The sequence below is a fragment of the Elephantulus edwardii genome, unplaced genomic scaffold, assembly GCF_000299155.1.
Source record: "Elephantulus edwardii isolate Elephantulus edwardi_28Jun2011 unplaced genomic scaffold, EleEdw1.0 scaffold00107, whole genome shotgun sequence".
Lineage (NCBI taxonomy): Eukaryota > Metazoa > Chordata > Mammalia > Macroscelidea > Macroscelididae > Elephantulus > Elephantulus edwardii.
Window position 1 is genome coordinate 6,070,405 of NW_006399857.1, and position 7,427 is coordinate 6,077,831.

The following is a 7,427-nucleotide window of genomic DNA, read 5'->3' on the forward strand; positions in this document are numbered from 1 at the left end:
CAAGCTGTAATTGTTAACAACCTCAATCTTTTCTCCATCTAATATGGTGCTTCCAATTGGCCTAGTGGTGAGAATCTTTGTCCTCTTGATGTTGGGCTTCAATCTATATTGAAGACTACTCTCCTTGTTTTTTTTCCAACAAGTCTCCAGGTCTTCTTCAGTTTCATTAAGCAAAGCTGTGTTATCTCCACATTTTAAGTTGTTAATGAGTCTTCCTTCAATCCTGATGCTACACTCCTCCTTATAAAGCCCTGCTTCCTGAAAGATCTGTTCTGCATACAGATTGAAAAGGTACGGGAACAAGATACCACACTAGTAATCAGCAGTCATAAATCAATGTAATCCCAGTGCTTAACCAGTTGTATAAATCCATATTTTATATTAACAGTTCAGCTGTGACTCAATTCCCATTTCCTTCACCCTCTCCCTCCACCTACTAAATTGTGAAGACCTGTAGTTAAAGTTTTGTTTGTTGTGCTTGCCAGATAAGAAGCAGCTGGCTTATAACTTCTCTGAGGCAAACCCTGATGTATGATTGAGGAAACCAGAAGCTTCTTGAGTTTGTGTTGTTGAACTGAAACTGGAGCCTGAACTAATTGAGGAATTGTGCCTTGGGATTTATGGGCTGAAATTTAGATTTCAATTTGGTGATATTCTTTGCCTCCCCAACTCTCCAACATACTTCCCTAGTGAATCTCACTCTCAGTATCAAATGGTGAGAACAGTCTGTGAGTCAACAACTAATAAATGAACCTCTTGCTGCTTGTGTAGCTCTAGAGACACCAAGGGGCTGGACTACGGACTCTATCTGATTCCTGCTATGGGGCAGTGAGGGGCTGTGCTATTCTCACTGTCTCTAGCCCTTTCAGAAAGATACTCATGGCTATGTGCTTCCAAGTCCTATTTTCTGCGATGCAGAAATACGCATACCTCTATTATCCTGAGATTGTTTCTTAAGGATTTCAGATAGAATCACATGAACATTAAAACATGAAAATATCTTATTTATATAGTCATTATTTCCAACTATTCTTATTTTATGAAATTGATCTTGGATTACGTAAAACTGCAATATTATCCGTAACTATTGGGGGAGGGAATAAAGTATAAATTACAGAGAATCAAGCAAGTATTAAATAACCTGTCAGTTTATTCCACCTCTGAATACTTCTCCTCTTTTATTTATTTTGTTGTTGTTGTTGTGGTGTCATCGAGCTGAGTACTACTCAGTGACCCCATGAACAAAAGATCTACCCTAACAAAAGAATCTTACCCTATTCTGCTCCATCCGCACACATCTTGATACTCAAGAGCCCATTGCAACAGTCACTGTGTCAATCCACCTGGTTGACCTTCATTGACCCTCCACTCTTCCCAGCATCATGTCCTTCTCCAAGGAATAGCCCCTGTTACCAACATGCCCAAAGTATGTGAGGTAAAGGAAGCCTCATCATTCTTGCCTTCAAAGAGCACTCTGGATGTACCCTCTCCAAGACATACATGTTTGTTCTTTTGGCCATCGGTAGGATTTTCAGTGCTCTTCTCCAGTACCACAACTCAAAGGCAACAATTCTGTTTCTGCTATCCATATTCATTTCCCAGCTCTCATATATATAGCAAGTGACCAGAAAGACTATGGCCTGAATCAGACATAACTGAGTCCTCAATCTGACATCATTACTCCTCAAAAACTTGGAGAGGTCCCTCACTGCAGATTTTCCCAGTGCAATGTGTCTCCTTATTTCTTGACTACTGGCATCAAGGATTTTAATTTTGGATCCAAGCAAGATGAATTTGTTGACTGTTTCAATCTCTTCTCCATGCCTTCTGGTGTGCCTCTAGAGCTACACAAGCAGCAAGAGATCCATTTATTAGTTGTTGACTCACAGACTGTACTCACCATTTCGTACTGAGAGTGATTCAGTGGTAAGAATCTTTGTTTTCTTGACATTGAGATTGAGAAGAGTGTGAATCTCAGAGCACTTAATAGTGCTCATGTGGAATCTGAACTTGGACCAGGAAGCCGTTGTACGAACAGACCAGGAGAGCACTGCATGGCTTAAAATTGACAAGGGATTGCTTCAAGGTTGTGTTCTCTCTTCATACCTATTCAATCTATATGCTGAGCAAATTACCTGAGAAGCTGGACTGTATGAAGAAGAGTGTGACATGAGGATTGGAGAGAGACTCATCAACAGACCACATTACGCAGATAATACAACCTTGCTTGCTGAAAGTGAAGAGGTCCTGAAGCACTTGTTGCAGAAGATCAAGGAACTCAGCCTTCAGTACGGATTATACTGATCTTGTTAGAAGCAGAAAAGTAATGTTTCCTAAGAATATTGTCTTCTTGACAACACAATTTTTCAGATATTATTTATTGTTGCTGTTATGTGCCAACAAATCCTTTGTGACTCATAGCAAACTTATGTACATCTCTGAGCTCTGCTCTATCATGTGCTAATCTTATTGTCTTTGACACCCCCATTACCTCAGTCACTGAATCAATTCATCTCACTGTCCCTCCATCTTCCCAAGTATTATGTCCCTCTCCAAGGACTTGTCACTCTTTGCAACAAAATGCCCAAAATATGCTAGACAAAACTTCAGAATACTTGCATCCAAGGAGCAGCCTAGTTTCACCCTCTCTAGGATGAACCTGTTTGTTCTTCTGGCAGTCAAAGGTATATCCAAGACTCTTCTCCAGCATCACAGCCCAAAGGCAGCAATTCTTCTATCATCCGTAATCATTGTCCAGTTTTCTGATACATAGCAAATAATTGCAAAGACTCTGGCCTTAATCATGCACTTTTTAGTCTCCAGACTGACATCATTGCACTTCAGTACTCTGGAGAGGTTCTTGACAGCAGACTTTCCCAATGCAATCTATCTTTTCATTTTCTGGGTGCTGGTACCATGAGTGTTGACTGGTAGAGCCAAGCAAGTTGAAACTGTTAACAATCTCAAATTCTTCACTATCATGCTGTCAATTGGTCCAGTGGTGAGAATCTTTGTTTTCTTGATACTGATATTAAAAAAGCACAGTCAGAGACCTTGATCTTCTTGTATTCACATCATTTCTATAATAATAATAATAATAATAATAATATTCTTTATTATTATTACCAAATTGTATTACGAACAACATGCAGCTTTTACCTTTATATTTATGCTCCTTAAGAAGCTCTCATCTGTCTACAAGATTGTCACTCCACTGAAAATTCTGGGACAATTAAAAAGTGTGTTCCTACAGGACTCTCTGACTCTGTTCAGTCACATAGAAGGACAAAAAGCTTCTGGAGATAAAAATAAATACGATAATGATCAAGCTTTAGGAAGTAAGTAGCCACTCAAGTTTGGTGGTTTGGTTTTTTCCTTTTAAAAAAACAAAAACAAAACCAGAAACTGATAAGAGGACAACTGGCTAATGTAATCCTACACTTAAAATAATTGCATGTTATTAAAAGAAGATAAATTTGTATATGTAGTGTATGATTGGGTTGTTCTGATTGTTGTTCAAATTAACAAAAGAAAAATAACAAACAAACAAGAAAGTTGCCTAGTCTTTGATGGCAAATGAAAACACTACATAAAATTTTTAGATTGTTGTTGTTTATTTCATTGAGTTGACTCTGACTCAAATATTTTCTGTGGCAGATAAGCAGGGACTTGTTGACTGTGTTTTTTAATACTTTTCCATTTGGTTGGTTACTTATATTTTTTATTACGTAAGATTGGAGCAATTCTTATCTTCTTTTTTCCTTTTTTAATTTTTTGTAAATGTTAATGAAAATTTCAACTAACTTCCAATCTGAGCTCTACCACTAAATTACTATAACTTTTCTCTTTCTTCTAATATTCATAGGGTTTACAAAGGTCTGTTATTTAAGGGGTGGCTGTCAATCCTGCTTCCCAGTCTGATCAGTTTGGAAGCTCTCCTAAACCTGTTCACCACAGGTTACTCTTGTGTCATTTGACACACGGGTTGCACAGTTGTCAATATTGCAGCAATTTTAAGTCCTTTTATTAAAGCAAATGGAAAGAAAAGCCCATTACCACTTAGAACAATGTTCTCCCCAAACACAATTAACACCAGGCCAGAAGCAGGCTCCAGGGCCCAAATGACGTTTAAATACAAAGACCTACCCATCAAATCCTGATTAATTTAAGCAAAGATTTCTAGCTAAATCCAACTAACTAAATCCAAGCAACCAATCAGCTTATGTTTGACTGTTAACAAAATTAAAAGTGAGCAATTTACAGTTGACTTTCAATTAAGTCAAAACAGCCTACCTCCAGAATCCAACTGCTTTAGCTGAAGGCTCCAAACTGGAGAATGTTAGTCAAGGCCCAAGTAATTTTTTTTTAAATACAAAGGCCACCCACCAGATCCTGATTGCTATAAACAATAGGCTTCCAGCCCACAGATCATATCTGCATTATGAATATGACAACCTTGCTTCCTGAAAGTGGAGGACTTGAAGCACTTGTTGCAAAAGTCCAAGGAAAACAGCCTTTAATATGGATTGCATTTTAATGTAAAGAAACCAAAGATTCTTACCACTGCACTGAGAGGTAACAACATTAAAGTTGGAGAAGAGATTGAAACTGTAAATAGCTTTATCTTGCTTGGATCCACAGTTAACACCCTTAGTACCAACAGTCAAGAAATAAGGAGTCACATTGCACTGTAAAAATGTGCAGTTAGGGACCTCTCCAAATTAGTGAAGAGTAATGATGTGAGTTTGAGGACTAAGGTGTGCTTGATTCTGGCCATGGCCTTTCCGATCAATTGCTATCCATCTGAGATCAGGACAGTGAATAAGAATGACCGAAGAATTGATACCTTTGGGCTGTAGTGTTAGAGAAGTACTCTGAACATGCTATGGAAGGCCAAAAGAACAAACAGATATATCTTGGAGATGTCGCAGCCAGAATAATCTTCAGAACTGAGAATGATGATGCTCTGCCATTTTCATTTAAGCCTTCATGCACATTTTTCTTTCACAATGGTTGCATGTATATATGGTTATTCATAATGGTAAATAAGTATGAACAAAATGTGTGGGTCTTTTAAGAGAACAAGAATTTGGTTTGCATTTAACGTCATTCTGAAATTCTGATTTTTTTTAAATTTTACATTAGTTTACATACAGAATCTGTGTACGTTGTGCTCTGTTTATATACATTGTGTTTCATATATTTCTCTATTCACTTTGTGTTTCAAATGATCATTCCTATACATCATATATAAAATTAATCACCACTTATTGATACCCACAGTGATTCTACCTTTTCATGTCCTCAGTGGACCTTTCCTAATTCCTTCATCCTTTTCCTTTGCCCACCAAACCATGATTTTGTTATTCCCTCCCTTCCTCACTCTCAGCCCACCTCCTCCCTCCCCTTCATACTTTGGACTTTTGCACACAGCTTACTAATAATCCCTTTAGTTTTAGAATAATGGTCTTGTGCAGTACTTTTCCTTATGAGACTGAATTAGTTCACTCAACATAATGCTCTCCAGTTTCTCCCATGTTACATAATATTTTTTTCTAAATTGTTGCTTCTGAGTGTTACATAGTAATTCGTCCTGTGTGTACCACAGTTTATCAATCCATTCCTTTGTTGATGGACATTTGAGATGTTTCCATTTTATGGCTTTTGTGAATAGTGCTATTGATCAACAGAGTACAAATTTTCTTTTGTGTCTCAGTTCAATTTTCCTTGGTATATATTCCTAGTAGTACAATAGTTGAGACATATGGAATTTCTATATTCAGCTTTTTGAGGAAACAACAAATTGACTTCCAGACTGAGTTACCATATCACAATCCCACAAACAACATATGAGAGTTCCAATCTCTCCACACTCTCTTTATTTATTGCTTGCTGTCTTATTAAACTTTACCACAGATGCTAGAATGGGATGGGATTTTGTTGTGGTTTTAATTTGCATCTCTCTTACTGCCAGTGATTTTGAGCATCTCTTAATTTGTACTTTTGCCACCTGAATGTCTTTCTCTGAAAAGTTTTTCCGTACCTTTTTCTCATTTTGTAACTGAGATATCTGTATTTTTTTCCTTGTGCAGGATCTGTGTTGTTGCTGTTTTCATATGCACCATAGACTCACTTTTGACTCATAGCAACCCTATGTACAATAGCTCAAAAACCAACCCTATCCTGATCCAACCTTATTGTCTCTGACACACCTACCCCAATGTCACTGAGTCATTCTCATCCAGAGTCTTTTTCTCTGTGCTGTCCTTCCACCATCCAAGCACCATTTCCCTCTCCAGAGACTTGCCTCTTTGGCCACATGTCCAAAGTATGTTAGACAAAGCTTCGAAACCCTTGCCTCCAAAGTGCAGCCTGGTTTCACCCTCTCCAGGATGAACGTGTTTGTTTTCCTGGCAGTCCACGTTATATTCAATTATATTCTATAGCACCACAGCTCAAAAATATCAATTCTTCTTCTATCATCCTTAGTCATTCTCTTGCTCTTTGATGCATAGCAAATAATTGAAGAGACCATGGCCTAGATCAGGTACACCTTAGTCTCTAGACTGACATCATTGTTCTTAGGTACTCTGGAGAAGTCCTGGACAGCAAATTTTCCCAATGCAATTAATCTTTTTTTATTTCCTGGCTGCTGCTACTGAGTGTTGATTGTGGAACTAAACCAAAGCTGTTAATAATCTCAATATCTTCACCATCTATTAGCCTAGTGGTTAGAATCTTTGTTTTGTTTATTTTGGTTTGTATGTGTGTTTGTTTGTTTGTTTTTATGTTGAGCGTCAATCCATTTTGAAAAATGCAGTTATTTTTTTTAATTTTTTATTATTATTAATTGTAATGAAAACTTACAGATACTTTGGATTTCCATTCATTCATTGTTGCACTTCTTTTTCTGCCCACCTCTCCCCCCATACACTCTTCACTTTGAAAAGTAAAAGAAAAATTTTCATTGTTTTACAATCCCTCTCCCCAGGTCCACTCCACTATGAAGGCTGCAGTTCTTGACCTTCTGGAGCAAATGCCTGAAGTACTCCTCAGTTTCAGCTGTCAATGTTGTGTCATCCGCATAACACAAATAGTTAATGAGTCTTATTCCAATCCTGATGCCACGTTCCTCCTGATACAGCCTAGCTTCCTGGATGATTTGTTTTGCATATAGATTGAAAATTTAAGGGGATAGGACAATCCCTGGCATACACTTTCCCTGGTTTTGAACCATGTAGTGTTTCCCTGCTCTGTTCTGATAACTGCCTCATGATCCAAGTATATGTAAGTTTTGCATAGCACAATCAAGTGTTCTGAATTTCCGTTTTTCTCACAGCTAGTCATATTTTGTTGTGATCCACATTGTCAAAGGCCTTTGCACAGTCAACGGAAACACAGATAGATAGATATTCCTCTGGTACTTT